The sequence below is a fragment of the Camelus ferus genome, chromosome 13 (genome assembly GCF_009834535.1).
Source record: "Camelus ferus isolate YT-003-E chromosome 13, BCGSAC_Cfer_1.0, whole genome shotgun sequence".
Lineage (NCBI taxonomy): Eukaryota > Metazoa > Chordata > Mammalia > Artiodactyla > Camelidae > Camelus > Camelus ferus.
Window position 1 is genome coordinate 30,666,255 of NC_045708.1, and position 16,916 is coordinate 30,683,170.

General features: G+C 39.0%; 1 protein-coding gene across 1 annotated transcript in view; it reads left to right on the top strand.

Moving 5' to 3' along the window:
- The first annotated feature begins 5,394 nt into the window (after positions 1 to 5,394).
- Positions 5,395 to 16,916, top strand: part of LOC102517729 (olfactory receptor 2A12) — a 187,512-nt gene continuing 175,990 nt past the window's right edge. The window contains exon 1 of the mRNA XM_032494016.1: positions 5,395 to 5,454. The gene's annotated coding sequence lies outside the window, so the exon portion shown is untranslated. The remainder of the gene's footprint in view (positions 5,455 to 16,916) is intronic.

The following is a 16,916-nucleotide window of genomic DNA, read 5'->3' on the forward strand; positions in this document are numbered from 1 at the left end:
CAACATAATAAAGGCCATATATGAAAAGCCCACAAGGAACATCATACTCCATGGTGAAAAAAACCTGAAAGCTTTTCCTCTAAGATTAGGAACAAGGCAAGGATGCCCACTCTCAACACTTTTATTCAACGTATTACTTGAAGTCCTAGCCAGAGAAATTAGATAGATAGATAGATAGATAGATAGATAGATAGATAGATAGATAGATAAAAGGCATCTATTGGAGTGGAAGAAGTAAATTTATCTCTGTTTACAAGTGAACTAATCTTATACATAGAAAATCCTGAAGACAACACACACACACACACACACACACACACACACACACACACAAACTGTTAGAACTAATAAGCAAATCAGTACAGTTGCAGAATAGAAAATCAACATACAAAAATCAGTTGCATTTATATACACTAAAAACGACCTAACTAAAAAGAAAGTTAAGAAAACGATCTCATGTATAATAGCATCAAAAATAATGAAATGCAAATCAAAACCACAATGAGGTGTTACCTCACACCTGTTAGAATGGCCACTATCAAAAAGGAAAACAAGTGTTGGTGAGGATGTGGAGAACTTGGAACCGTTGTACAGTGTTGGAGGAAATACACGTTGGTGCAGCCACTATGGAAAATACTGTGGAGATTCCTATAAAAAATTAAAAATTGAACAGCTGTATGATCTGGCAATCCTATTTCTCGGCATATATCTAAAATAATTGAAGGAAGGATATCAAAGAGATATCTACACTCCCAGGTTCACTGAAGCATTATCCACAATAACCAAGATATGGAAATTTCCTAAATGTCCATTAATGTAAAATAGAGAAAGTGCAGTATATGATACAATGGAATATTAATCAGCCTTTCAAAAGAAGGAAATCCTGCCATGTACAATAATACGGATGAACCTTGAGGACATTATGCTAAGTGAAATAAACCAGTCACAGTAGGACAAATATTGAATGATTCCACTTAGCTAAAATAGTCAAGCTCAAGAAACAGAGAGGAGCACAGTGGTTGCCAGGAGCAAGGGAAGTAGGAAGTGTTGTTCAGAGGGTGTGAAGTTTGTCATGCAAGGTGAATATGTTCTGAAGACAACATAGTGCCTGTAGTAACGAAAGTACAACATAGTGCCTATGGCAGCAGTACTGCTTGTACACTTAAAATTTGTTAAGAGGGTTAAGCCTCATGTTAAATGTTCTTAACACAGTAAAAATAAATAAATAAGATGTATGGACAAAGAAAGATTGAAAGTAAAGGAATTTCAAAGGCTGTCCTAGGCAATTATTTACCAAAAGAAAGCCAGTGTGTAGCTACATTAATTAATAGGAGAAATCACAGACTATAAGGGAAAAAGTATTACTAGGGTTAAAAAGGGCCACATAATGATGAATTACAAGGCATCAGGAATATATAATGATCCTGAAGCTATAAGCGCCTAATAAAGACTCAGAAGTTAGGAGTGCCCTTGCTGCTGCTGGGTGGCAGCTCTAAGAATTAGCATGTGATGTGCTACAAACTCTCATTCCCCTCTACCATGGCAACCAAAACTGTCTGGATGGTGCCTTCTCCGTCAGCCTGGCTCCCAGAGTGAGGATAATGAAAATGCCATTAGCAACTCATGACGCACATGGAGCATGAGTAAGAAATAAATCTTTAATGGGTTGTTTTTGACAGCCTTATTGAGGGAAAATTGGCATACAATGAAGCACACATATTTAAAGTGTACAATTTGATAAGATTTGACACAGGTATGCACCTGTACAGCCAGCCCTCCAGTCAAGATGATGAGCACACCCAGCATCCCCCAAACTGCTTCATGTCCTTTGTGATCCTCCCTCGCGTCTTCACCCTCCACTTGGTTCCAGGTGGCCACTGAATCTGCTTTGGTCATTGGGAGATTTGTTTGCATTTTCTAGAATTTTATGCACATGGAATCATACAATATGTACTCTTGTTTTGTTTGTCTTTCAGCATAATTATTTTGAGATTCATGCATGCTGCAGGGTTCATAAAGAGTTCATCCATTTTTAATGTTGAGTTGTAGTCTATCACATGGCCATACATTCACCTATTTATCTATTCACCCATTTGTGGACAGTTTGATTTGTTGCCAGTCTTTGGCTATTACAAATAAAGCCACTGTGAACATTCCTGTAGAAGTCTTTGTGTGGACATATGCTTTCATTTCTCTTGAGTAAATACCTAGGAATGACTGGGTCAGATCGTAGGTGTATATTTACCTTTTATCTTTTTAAAAAATATATATATTTACTTTTTAAAGAAACTGCTGAACTGTTTTTACAAAGATGTACAGTTGTGATTTTAATTTTTATTTCCAAAATGACTAATAATATTGCAAATCTTTTTATGAGCTCATTTGTCACCCATGTCATTCATCTTTGGTGAAGTGTCTGTTAACAACCCATTTTTTATTGGATTGTTTATTTTCTTTTTAACTTAAAACTTCTGGTCTTTAGAAGACACTGTTGAGAGAAAAAAATACCAGTGGGGGTGAGAGGTGTGTGTGATTATAAACAGTAACACAAGGGAGAACGTTGTGGTGATAAAACAGTTTTGTATCTTCATGGTGGTGGTGGTTATCCAAGTATGCACATGTGGTAAATAACACATTCATAGTATCAATGTCATATTCCTGGTTTTGATAGTATATCATAAGATATAACTATGAGATAATAGCAGTGTGTATTACTCTCTGCCCCTGGTTCCTGGGCTCCTAAAACCCTTGTCATTTCCTAAGTGGTAGGAGCACTAGGAGCATCTTTTGTTCTAATGTTTGGTCTTTGACCCCATCCCCAATACAGGGTACTAAGTCCCTTGGAATTTTCTGGGTGATTGAAGTGTCTTTTGTTCTGTTGAGGTGACTCTGGGTGGGCTCCTGGGTGGCTCTTGGATGGAGGATGTTCACCAGAAAGACCAAGGCATGATTGAAAGTTTGGAATTTTCAGCTCCCTGCATCCTTCCCCCGTGAGGGATGAGGGGCTGAAAATGGAGTTAGTAATTGATCATGCCTACATGAGGAAGCCTCCATAAAAATCTCAACAGTATAGGGCTCGTGGGCTTCCCTGTTGGTGAACACATCCACATTCTGGGAGGGTGATAAAACCCAACTCCCTGAGGACAGAAGCACTGTGTATTTATCTGTTCATCTGGCTATTCATTTGTATCCTTTATCATTTCTTTTATAAACTGGTAAACATCATTAAGTGTTTCCCTGAGTTCTGCAAGCTGTTCTTGCAAGTAATTAAACCCAAGGTGGGAGGGGTTAGAGAACCTCCGATTTGTAACCAAATTGGACAGAAGTTGTGGTTAACTTGGGTTCCTACTACTTGGGATTGGCCTCTAAAGTGTGTGGGGGTGGGGAGGTGGGGGGAAGACTCATGAGACTGAGCCCTTAACCTGTGGGATCTGATGCTATCTCCAGGTAGACTGTGTCATAATGGAGTTAAACTGTAGGACACCCACCTGGTGTTACAGAGACTTGCTTGTGTGGACGCCCCCCGCCCTCCACCCCACCCTGTACACCTGGTGTCAGAAATGTTGTGAGTGCGGTAGTGGTGTGAGAGTAAAGGAGAGACCCAGGAGCAAGACTGAATGTTTCTAACTCAGTAATCATTGGAGAAAACTGGGTGAAGAGTCTACAGGGCCCCTCTGTACTATCTTTGCAACTACTTATGAATCTAAAGTTATTTCAGAATTAAAAATTGAAAAGAAGAAAAATAAACAACAGACTTTCTAAAATAATGGTGTTTGGACGATTATATATTAGGGAGAAAATAAAACTGGACCCCTATCTTACAATATATGTAAAAGTCAATTTCTAGAGTATTAAAGACCTTAATATGAATAGAAAATTATTAGCAAAGACAATATGGAAACTGTCTTTGTGACTGCAAGACAGCAAAATATTTTTAATCTGTTCAGAAAAGAACAAACCAAAAGGAAGAAAATTAATAAATTTGACTACATTTATATTTCAGCATTTCGATTCACATAAAGAGAATGAAAAGATAAGCTACAAACTGAGAGTAATTGCAACACATAAAACTGAGTAAGGTCTAATATCTAGACTATATAAATAATTTCTGTAAATCAATAAGAAATGACAATTCAATTAGCAAAATTGACAAAGAAGCAAGCAGTATTTTCACTCAGGAGAAAGCATACATAATCCATAAACATATGAAAAATTTTTCCAGTGCATTTGAAATCAGGGAAATATAAGTTGAAACCATAATAAAATCCAATTCACAACCACCAAATGAAAAACTTAGATAACACCTTATGTTTGCTAGAATATGGAGTAACATGAACTTCCATGTATTGTTGATGTTGGTGTAAATTGTAAGAGTTGCCGAGGAAGATAGTACGGCATCACCTTAATAAGGTGAACATGCATGTCCCCTACAAGCTAGAAATTCTACTACAAGGTCTGTTTCCTAAAAGAACTCTTGCATATGGGCACCATGAGACATGTAGAAGAATGTTTATAGCATTGCTCATAATAGCAAAACATACAAAAAACCAAAAATAATAAAAATGGTTTCATGGTTTCAAGATTTATCTATGTTACTGCATAAAACTGTATTCTTTGATTTTTACTGCTCTATTGTAGGAATACTATTTTATTGGGGAAATGCCCCAACTTATTTATCTATTCTCTTCATTAAGAGCACTAAAGCCAGACTGTTTTACTGGTGAATTTTTACTAAACTTTCAAAGGAACAGATAATGCTTATCTTAACACATGTTATTCCAAAGGGGAAAAATTATCCAACTCATTTTTAAGAGGTTAATATAACACTGATACCAAGACGTCATTTGTGAACATAGATGTGAAAGTTCTAAATAAAATATTAAAATTTAAATCCAATAGTAAATTTAAAAATAATGTATTATAACCAGAGTATAGCTTATTCTAGGAATTTAAGGATTTTAGAAAACTAGAAACTCCATCACTGCTTTTGGCTTCCTAACCTATTCCCATGACTTCTTCGTAGGCAAAAGCACAAAGAGAACAACCCAGGCAGTACGCCACCACAGTTACTCTGATGCAGGCCAAACTGTATGGAGGACCAGGGAATGAACATCTGGGGTTCGTTCATACACACAAGGCTAATGATTTCAACCTACAGATAGAACAGATGTGCAACTGCATGTTATCTTGACAATTAAATTGAAGTTGACAGGAGAAACAACTGTTTTATGGATCTAGAACCCAGAAGCTTTCTTGGGTGTAAAGGCTCAAGATAATCTTTTCTTTCATGACATCAGGTCTTTTGTCTTCTGCATAAGTCCCTTGTAAGTGCCTCTCCAGATCTTCTCCCAAGGTAGAGTTAACATCTCTAACTTTCACTTATTTCATTTGCAGGTGGTGTTATCGCCTTAGAAGATCCCTATTTTACAGCCATCATGTAATGCATAGATTCAGGTAAGGATCATCAATGGATGCTAACACCACTGGGTGAAAGATTGTTGTGGGAAAAGGATATTTATACAGTTTCAAAGTATCATTCTACAGGTTACTTGATTAACTACAAAGAGGAAAAGCTACCTTTAAAACGGAATTCTGATGTGGGGAGGGTATAGCTTAAGTGGTAGGGTGCATGCTTAGCATGCATGAGGTCCTGGGTTCAATCCCCAGTACCTCCTCGAAGAATAAATAAACCTAATTACCTCACCCCACCAAATAAATAAGTAAAATATATGAATTCATTCAAAATGGAATTCTGATGGACACCACTTGAAACAAATGGTCAAACTTAACCATCACCAATAGTAAGACAAACTGACATGTGCCTCCTGATGTGATGTAATGAGAAGTATACAACATCACACGTGTAGTACTTTTACCAAAAATGATTAACCTGAATCTAATTGTGGGGATGGGGGAGTGACCAAATCTAAATCATGGGACATTCTAAAAGACAACTTCCCTGGACTCTTCCAAACAGTAGAGCCATGGAAGACCATCCCTATGTGTGTGTGCCTGTGCACATGCATGTGTGTGCACTCTTCTAGAGTAAAGATAAAGATTAAAGGACACTATAGAGGTTTGACAACCAAATGCAACATGGGATCCTTAATTGGGTCCTAGATCAAATAAGAAAAAAGTTATAAAGGAAACTTTGGTGATACTTGATGAAATTTTCTATGTTATTGTATATTAGCTATATTAATGTTAAATTTCTTGGATGTGGTAATGGTATTGCAAGTATGTAGGAGAATGTTCATGCTGTTAGAGAGCTACATGCTGAAGTCCTCAGGCATCAAGTATTGTCATGTCTGGAACTTCCAAACGGTTCAGCAAAAAGAGAAAAAAGTATACAGATGGATACTTAGATAAATAAAATGTGGCCAAATGTTAACAACTGGTGAATCTAGGTGATGGATAAACTGTTAATTCGTTATACCAGAATTGCAACTTTTCTGGGGATTATTTTTCAAAATAAAAAGTTGAGGGGAGAAAAAGTAAAAAAGAATAAAAAAATAAAAAGCACCCACTGCAATTGGAAAAAGGCGGGGCACCAAGGGAGAAAGCCTATGCAGTGCAGCATTTCAAGAACCAACTATGTTCTTGGAACCCTCACTTCTGGGGTCGCAAAAATGTGAACATTCCATACTTTGTGCTTGTTTTTCTCCCCTCTCTTCATAAGGTCTGAGTCATCTGAATAGCTTCTCCTGAATTTACTGACTTAGTTAATTTATTTCTTCATAGTTAACCTTGGTGCCTTTTCCTCCTCCTACATAGTAAACTCCTCTTCTCAGTTTTCCCCCTTTAATCAATGTGGAATTCACCTTAATAATTTTCCCCCTTTCAACAAGTGGAATTCACCTTAATAAATTAAAGGAGTAAAACAATATGATCGTCTCCCTCAGTGCTAGGAAAGCATGCAATAAAATTCAGTCCCTCTTTAAAAATAAGAAAAGAACTTCCTTGATATGAAAAAGAGCTGCTATTGTAAAACCTCCATCATACTTCATATGTCAAAGTGCAAGTATGCTTATGAACCTTAGAAGCATTTCCTTTAACATGGATAAAGAAGAGGGCCAATAAGATGGGGGATACTTCTGTCACCACTAATGCTCAAGAGGTATTAAAGGTCCTGACCAATACAGGAAGAACAGAAAAGGAAAGAGGAAGTATAAGATTGGAAAGAAAGAGATTTATTATATGATCATTTGCATTAAAATAATGATAATAAGAATAGCTAACATTTATTGAGCACTTAATATGTGCAGGTGCTCTTCAATAAGCATTATATGTATAATGCCACTTAATCCTACTCTAATAAAACCCTACGAGAGAGGTATAATTATGTTCCCTGTCTTACAGATAGTGACACTAAGGCACAGAGAAGGTAAGAAATTCACTCAAGATCAACTTAAGCAGTCTAACTACTCTAGGGTTTTAAGTTTAACCACTATTCTATAAGTTTATTGTCATCAACACAGCTTGCAACAGACAAAGAGAGGTACTCAAGATCCAATGTAATAAAATTAATATGTCTTAAGAGTTAGAGAAGAAGGTATAACGGTTCCCAACATTGGCTACATATTAGAACCACTCAGAGAGCCTTGAAAAATCCCAATGCCTAGGCTGAACCCAGATAAATTACATCACAATCTTGGAAGAAGGGTGGAAAGGCCTCAGTAGTTTTTAAAGAACAATTGCATTAAAATATCTTCAGAGAATTCAAGAATTCCCTCAAATTGTGATAGAAGTTTCCTTTCTTGCAACCTGAGTGAGGCTGCAAATTCTGATCAGATAAATTACAGAAGGGTGGAATTTGAACCCAGGAGAAAGACAGGGAGTAGAAGTCCCCTGTTGAGGTGGAGACTATAAAAAGGGCTCACTCTATCCACATGTGGCTCAGGCGGAGTCATCCTGGAAGCCTGCAAAGCTCAGGTCCTCCTCCCCAGTGTCAAATCTCTGACTGATAATGACCTTATTGTGCTAATAAGTAGTCGAACAGTAACCTCAACTTACTTAAGATGTCAACCTCAGCCGTCTTAGGAAGGTAACTATATCACAATCATGAATTGTTGAGCCAGTCACCTCAGTGTGGCCCCTCTAGATGGTAACTCTGTCATCGTTGTGAATGGTTGACCTAGTAATCTGAACTCCCTGGAGAGGCTAGAACTTCTTTCTCGGTGAGTAAGTGGCTTTTCAAACCTGAAAAGGCTTAGAGTTAAATATAGAGATGATAAATAAATCAAACCTATCATATCAATACTTTTGTGTTTAAAATAATTGTGTGTGTGGTACTTAAAATGTAGTTTTGTAATAATATGGCATATTGAAGAATCCGAAAGATCAGCCTAATTTGATAGATTAGACCTATGAAATGTATGGAAATTTAATTAAGTTTATAAATACTATTGGAATACTAGCTCTACTAGATCTATATGCTCTTTATATATATATGTGTGTGTGTGTAGAAAAATTTAAAGTACTTCAAAAGAATTTGCTCATTAGGGATGAAACTTGATTGAGCAGGCATGTGATGGACGTGAAATGAAAAGAGAACATGTGAAATTTACAAATACAGTTTACAATGCTAAATGGAACTACATTTTATGAGTTTAAAAATGGGATTAATTGTTTAACAGAGTTTAGATTGTTCTGCCTGAGTTACCTGAACAATAAATAATAAAAGATCCCCTTAAAAAAAAATCCTCTTAAACCATCATTATTTTTATATAAATACAATCAACTTATAAATAGAATAACATATTTGTAAATTAAACTTTTTAAGTCTTAATAAAACCAAGGTTTTGAGTTTATAGATGAAAAAACTTAATATTAATTTAAAACCCAAGATGCTATAAATAGTCTTTTGTGCTCACAAAATCTGCCCTCAGACATGAAAAAAAAATCACATTGACACTATTACTATCTGCATTTAACTGATGAGGAAATGGAAGCTCAGAAAGTTTGAGAAACCAGGAATCAAATCCATGCATATCTGGCTTTAAAGCCTGTGTTCTTAACAAGTATGCATGCAGTTTCCCTGATGAACCAATCACCTGAAAAGTCAAGTGACTTCAAAACAACTAAATAAAATGTTTTGAAGTGACTTAATCAATGTCTCCTTATATGCATAATAGTCTGACTTTACAGCTAAGCAGTCAATTTCAGCTCAAGGAAAGAGAATTTACTGGCTCTTAAAACAGTCAGGGTTGCTACAGACTCAAACCCTGCTTCTCTCTGTCCATCTGTCTGTATCGACTCCATTCAGAGATAGGCTCTATTTTCCTTCATGTAAGATGATTTGAGCTATCTCCCTGGGCTCAAGAATAGCTGAAAAATGTGGCTACCTCTCTCCCAGTGCTCCCACGAAAGAACCATTGCATCTCATTGACTCTGATTAGCTGATGGGTCTATTCTGGAACTAATCACTGCGACTGAAGGAATGTGACGTTTTAACTGGCCACGCCTGGTGTTACAGGTTGACGCCTAGAACTGGAGGTGGAGTCAGATCCACCACAAATATATGGGCTGAGAGTAGGGAAGGGGCAGTTCTCTTTGAGAAGGGTGTTTGGATGATAGGCAGCCAAAACAGATGTCCACTACAGTGGGCAAACTTCTCTCTTACTTCAAGTTCTTGAGAGTACCTCACTATATCACTCACATTTACTGCTGACATATACTCTTTCTTTTGGCCAAGATTCGTGATGCAACACTCTAACTTAACTGTATATTCTTTATTCTTCCTATTACTGCATTTTGAGGGCAAGAATATCTGCCTTGCCTTTCTTCAGTGACCAGGCATAAAAGCTGTTCAGGGACTTGTCTAAGTGAAAGAAACCCAGATTACAGGAGCCTGTGTTACCTTAGAAAAGAAATAAGGAAGATGGGAAAGTGCTTTTATGGTATTGGCGGGGGGGCGTAATTATGCAGTGTAAGGAGGGTAAATCAAATTCACAAACGCTTATTGATAACTTCTTTGTGTTAGGCCGATCCCTTTTGGAGACAGTGTTCTAGTGGCCTTCAAAGAGCAGCCAGTCTAGAATAAGAGATAGACATTAGCTGTTGGTTACTGTGATTTGGTTTTGGCCCAGATCCAGGTTAGAGTGAGCCATCATAGAGCCCTTGATAATGGGTTGAGTCCTAGAGAGGGCTGGGGTTATTATGTGTAATTTTGGTTGGGTTTAAGGTTTTTAGTTTCCATTTATTGTTATTATTATATCAGGTTCCCGATCCTCAAGGCCTGGGGGATGGGGATAGGCAGGTCAGAAGTCTCCTACAGGCCCAGGTCCTGGTTCAGGGTTCAACCCACCACTTCAGTGGGTGAATAACCTAGCTGCAAATAGACCCAGATGTTCATAAAATGATGGACATGGGGGAAAATTGGGACAAAGCAGAGACCATGCTTCCATACATCTAAAGGAATGGAACATTGTCCCAGGAACTGCATGGCTACAGACATGGAAATGGTACTTCTCAGTTCCAGGGGGAGGGTATGTAAGGTATCTGAGCTTGAGACTCTGTGAAATAAAGTTGATTGCACTTTTCACTGGCTGTTCAGAGGAAGGACATTTAACACACTGCACCCATTCTGAAAACCTGACTGTGGTCATTCAGAAGCTTAGGAAGTGCAGAAACAGGAGCAGAGCTAGAGAAGGAGCCATTCAGGCTCTATGAGAAAATAGCTCATTCCTTTTCCCTCCTACCTTCCTGGAGGGAGAGGCTAGTGACAGAAGTCAGCCCACCATGGCACATCTTTCTCAGCATATGTGGGTCTGAGATAAAAATGGAGAACTTCTTGAGGGTGAAGAGGGTGCAGCCTACACTCCTGGTTAAATGCACACCCTGCTGCTGTTCTATGTGGGTCCAGGACATAAAAAGAAAACCTAAAAAGAAACCAAAAAGAAATTCTGGAGCCAGAAAGTACAATAACTGAAGTGAAAAATTCACTAGTGGGGTTCAAAGGCACATTTGAGCAGGTAGAAGAAAGAATCAGTGAACTTGAAGATAGGATAATAGAAATGATTGAGTCTGAGGAACACAAAGAAAAAAGAGTAAAGGAAAGTGAACAGAGCTTAAGTGACCTGTGGGACAACATCAAACACACCATCATATGCATTATGGGGGTCCCAGAATGAAAAGAGAGAGGCAGAGAGAATACTTGAAGAAACGATGGCTCAAAACTTCCTAAATTTGATGAAAAAATATGAATATAAGCATCTAAGAAGCTCAATGAATTCCAGGTAAGATGAACTCAAAGGGACTCAGACTGAGATACAAAAGTAGCAGGACAGAAACAGATCATCATACACTGGGGCCTCAGTAAGATTTTTGGTGGATTTCTCATGAGAAACTTTGGAAGCCAGAAAGCAATGGGTCAATATGTTTGAAGTGTTCAAGGAAAAAAATTGTGAACCAGAATCCTATATTCAGCAAAATAATTCTTCAAAAGTGAGGGAGAAATTAAGACATCCTCCAATAAACGAAAGCTGAAGGAATTTGTGATCTCTAGGCTTGAACTGTAAGAAATGCTCAAGGGGGTCCTGTGACGTGAAATGAAAGGACATGAGACAGTAACTTGAAGCTGTGTGGAGAAACAGAAATCTCAGTAGAAGTAAACAAATCAGTAAGTACAAAAGCTAGTATTGTAACTATGGTTTGTAACTGACATGATTTAAGAGACTAATATATTTAAAGAAAAAAATTACTAGTCTAAAAGCTAGTACTGTTGTACCTTTGGTTTGTAACTCCAAATTTTGTTTTTAATAATAATTTAAGAGACTAACAAATTTAAAAGAATTATTCGTTTATGTTTGGGGGCACATAATGTATAAAGATATAATTTTGTGGCATCAGCAACCAAAAGTGGTAGGGATGGAGATGTAAAGGAGCAAAACTTTTGTATCTTATTGAAGTTAAGCTATTATTAATTCAAATTAGAATGTTATGACTTTAGGGTGTTAAATGTAGTTCTCATGGTACCCAGAAAGAAAAGAGCTATGGAATAGAAACAAAAGGAGAGGAGAAAGGAATGTAAATGTTGTACTATAAAAGTCAACCAAACACAAAAGAAGACTGTAACGCAGGAACTGAGGGCCAAAAAAGCCGTGAGGCGTAAAGAAAACAAATAGCAAAATGACAGAATTAAGTCCTTCCTTATCAGGAATTACTTTAAATGTAAACAGATTAAGTTCTTTAATCAAAAAAGACAGACTGGCAGAATGGATAGAAAATACATAATCCAACTCTATGCTGTCTACAAAAGACTCACTTTAGATCCAAAGACACAAATAGATTGAAAGTGAAAGGATGGGGAAAAAAAATGCTCCATGGAAATAGTAACCAAAAGAGAGCACAGGTAGCTATCCTGGTATCCAATAAAACAGACCTTAAATCCAAGAACTTTACAGATCACTAGGGGTAGGTACTAGCAGGAGGGAATGGTGTAAGAAAAGGCAGGCCAGAGAGTACAGAGCCTTAGATGGCAGGCTGGGTGTTCTTTCCACAGTGCGCAGTCACCAAGGCCTTCCGGTGGGGAGGAGCCATAACCCCAAACCTGAGTGAGAACTGAAACGGGAAGAGTGTGGAGAAAGTGAACTTTGTTAAGGAGGTATTTCAGTTTACTCAGAGAACAATACATCTTTTTCCATAAATGTCCTGATACAAAATAACCCTAATAGGGTCTGCCTCTGAAGATATGCCTTAAAGGGTGAGACATGATTTTTGAAAGTATAAAATGAAAGGCTAGAGCTTGCCCAAGCTCCAGGACCTATTGCCCTCCCCCCCACCAAAAAAAAGAACAAACAAATATACAGATTTTGACACAGTTGCTTTTGATCTAATTGGTTTTTAAGAGAGCCAGCATAGGTTGGCTGTATAGTAATACAATAATAATTATAGTAGTCATTGAATGAGCACTTGCTCTGACCCGGGTCTTATAAGTCTTTCCTCATTCAGTATTCACAACAACCCTGAGATACAGACTCAGTTATTATCCTCATTTCATAGGTAAAGAAACTCAGTCTCAGAGAGGTCAGAGTCAATATGCAGCATTATTTAGATTAAAACTGTACTTCTCTATTTCAAATTTGTGGCCTTACCCTCTGCACTCCCTGGACCTAAGCAGTTGTGCTTGGCAGACAGCATATAGCTTGGCCCCTGGGGACGATGATCTGACAAGAAAAGAACTGCTTGATTTCTTTAGGTGTCAATTTGTTCAGCAGTAAGTGGAAATGGCAACTGCCTCTTTATCAGGCAGAGTAATGGAAGATGAGGCTGGTTTCCCCTCTTGGTTTCATTGCAAAGGAGGCAGCTAGGTCATGTCAGGCCATAGGTGTGGATGGAAGTAAGAGGCCATGTACAGAGTGTGGTTTATGCTGGTGGCCTAGGTGCAGTTGCCTCATCTACACAATGGGCATAATAAGAATAGTATCGACCTCCTAGAGAGTTTGGAGGATCCAATGTATTCATACATGTCATAGACTTAGGACAGTGCTTGACAAATAGCACTCACTATCTAAATACTAGCCATTCCTGGTGTTAAAGATAGAAACTTGGCTACCAGGGACCACTGTGGCCGTGAATATATGTAACCTCCAAGCAGAGAGACGGGGAGAAGCCCGCACTCACCCTGGCTTCCTCTTACTCGGCCTTTAGTTAGGAAGATTAGCTAGCTGTAATCTTGGCCAATGACGGGGATAGAGAAATAAGGTATCAGAAAATAATCATGCCTCCTAATTTTTACCATTTCTATGATCAAGCACTACATTAAGAGTATACTAACTTGGTCTTGCCCGATCCTCACAGTTCTGTGGGGTAGGTGTTATTAACTATGTCCCACGTCAGCCTCCACTCCCACTTCCGTAAAAAGACAAATAGAAGGTGACGGGGATTCCTGCCTGGGCAGGATGGTCCCACACTTCTGACTCTATCAGATTCTCAAGGGTATCACTGAGAACCAGATGTCAAGGTGGGGTGTCAACAGGCTGTGGTGGGGGTGGGGGAGGCTAAGACACCCTATAATTACATCACATTCTGCAGTAGGGTTTGTGGAAATAAACTATAAGCCCCAAAATATTTTGATTTGCCTCGTTTAACATTAGATTTAAACCCTAGTATCGATGGTATCAATGGCATTTCCTGAGAAACTCTGAGTGAAGTCTGTTGACACAAGTGTTTTGAAAGTACAAGATACCAAGAGATCAGGTACTCTCTGCATAGAAAGGAGGGAGGAGAGAGAATATCTACCTCCCAGCTTTTAAAAAGTTTAGGTTAAATTTATGCTTCTTATTTATACTTACTTCTATCTTGGAGAGCAACTGAAATTTCTGACTCCTTACTGGGAAAGGCAATGAAATTTCTATAAGAGTCAGAGGTTTTTTTTCGTAATTCTCTTCCATGGGTTGTTGTCACCTTCCAACTATATTTTCATTCTAGAAAACTACATGTGTTGCAATGTTGGAATTGCACTGGTCCCCTCCAAGTTGTAAAGTACGTCATAGGAGGCTGGATTTGCTCACTAATCCTATAATAACTAACCTGCTGAGCATCACTGTGTATTATAATTAACCCAAACAAAATATCAAAACTGTGAAATCTCTTCTTATATTAAAACAAAAACAAAAACAAAACCTGAAGATCTTATATGATGCATAAGGCCCTACGTGATCTAGCATCCTTCCACCTCTTCTGACCTTATCTCCCTGTCGCCCTGGTCCAGCCATCCTGGCCTCCTTGCTGGTCCTCCAACACACCAGATGTGGTCCTTCCTTTGTACCTTTGGACTCGCTATTCTCTTGGTTTAGAAAAGCCTTTCCCCCAGATTATGTGTATGATTTTGTCCCTCATTTTAGTCAAGTTTGTTCAAATATCACTCCCTGAGGAAGACCTTTAAAGTATCTCATCTAAAATTGACCCACCTGCCCCACCCTCACACCCGTCATCTTCTGTCCTTTGGTTTGTCTTTTTCCCCTGTAACACAAATCACCATCTGATGCTTTATTATACATTTGTTGGTTGTTGATTGCTGCTTCCCCCACCAGAATGTAAGCTCCATGAAGGCAAATCTTTGTTTTGTTAACTGTTGTATCCCTAGCTCTGGAACAATGCCTGGCGCCCAGTAGGTGAATGAAGTAAAAATGATGAAAAGATATGAGTTCTATAACAGGAAAGAGCTTGCACTGGGAACCTGTACCAGGTGGTTTAGGAGATGCCGACCATCAGAGCTAGAGATGAGTTTGAGAATGGAAGAGATCCCTGGGAATTCACAGAAACCTTGGGGGTGAGTACCAGACTTTATGAAAGGGGCTGGAAGGGGGAATATAGAGTAACTCTAAATGACACCTGCATTGCACACACATCTTATATCATCTTAATATCACAACAGATGAGGAAACTGAAGATGAGAAAGGTAAACTGACTTACCCATGGTTATTCAGCTAAGTCACGGAGCCAGAATCTGAAATCAGCTCTGACTCTAGAAACAATGCTCTTTCCAAGATACCACACAGCTTAGGAGAAGGTTTGGTAAAGAGTATTTACTCAGTAAGTGGCAGTGGAAGGAATCAATATATATGACTTATAGAGAAAGTGAAGTTAATTTGGTCTTTCTGATATCAAACAGCCTTTGGAAAGACCAGTTGCAGCCCCAGAGAAGGTAGAAGCTTGAACACAAAGTCTTAAGATTAGACAGTTAGGTGAGGAGCTGTCCAGGGGACACTGAGTACATCAGCTTAGCTGGATCTTAGGGTGTTGAAGGAGGTTTTTGGGAGATAAGGTCTCCAAGGAACAGAATGTGAAAGTTCTTGACTGCTTGGTGAAGGAATTTGGGCTTTACCATGAGACAGTGGGGAGCATTAAGCTGTAGAGAAATGTGGTCAGACACTGCTTTAGGAGGGTCATTCCGAGGTGCTGGAGACAGGGTCACCAAATGGATTTGTTGTAATAGTCCCAGTGAAAGGTTTTCTCCAAAGCAATCAATGCTCTCTGAATGCATGAGAGGTTGAGGTTAACAGCCGGGTCCTACGTGTTCACACAACAGCCACTAGTTGGCAGAAGTGTCCCAAGAAACTGGTGAGCCAGCCAGCAAGTACGCGCTTCCTCAGGCAACTCCTTGGGTTGTGATGGGATGTGATCACCTGGTGGAACACAAGAGTAGGTGGGAGGGCAGTCTGTGTGGAGGGAACCCCAAAGACCCATAGGGGAAGGGTTATGTGGAGGTCAAAGGACAGAAAGATCAATGCTTGGAGGATGGTTGAGGTGGTGAGGTTGGGGGTCAGTAATCAGAAACCAGGCTGCATCTGAGAGCTAGAAACTGATCATGAATGGCCTTACATTTACAGGCTAAGAAAGCTGAGACATTTTTCCTGAGGGAAATAGGGACCCAGGGAAGGTTTTAAGTAGAAGAGACATGACTAGATTTGCATTTTAGAAAGATCACCAAGATTGCGGTGTGAAGAATGAGGGGAAAGAGCCAAGAAGCAGAGAACAGTGAGGAGGCGCTGCAGTGATCTGGGGAGAGATGAGTGGTCTGAATAAGTGCCAGCAATTGCAATGGACAGAAGGGTTCAGATTTGTAGGAGACATAAGAAATAAAAATTATAGAATGAGAAAGGGGGCATTAACAGAAGAGAATGAATATTCTTACTCTGTTATTAAGAACACATTCTGAATTGTTAGATTTTCTCCCTAAGAAACTCACTGGAAGAACTCTCCCTTAAACTCTCCCTTAAACACTCACTGGAAGAACTCAGTCATGGACCTTCTTTGAGTCTAATTCTAATTCATTCATTCAACAATCCTGATCAGCCTGTGGTGGGAACTGGGGACAAAGGAATGACTTAGTTGTCCGTCCGTCCGTCCCCCCCCCCCCCCCCCCCCAGTCTGGTGGAAGGAGAGTCAACTCCTGTACAGTGTGGAGAGGG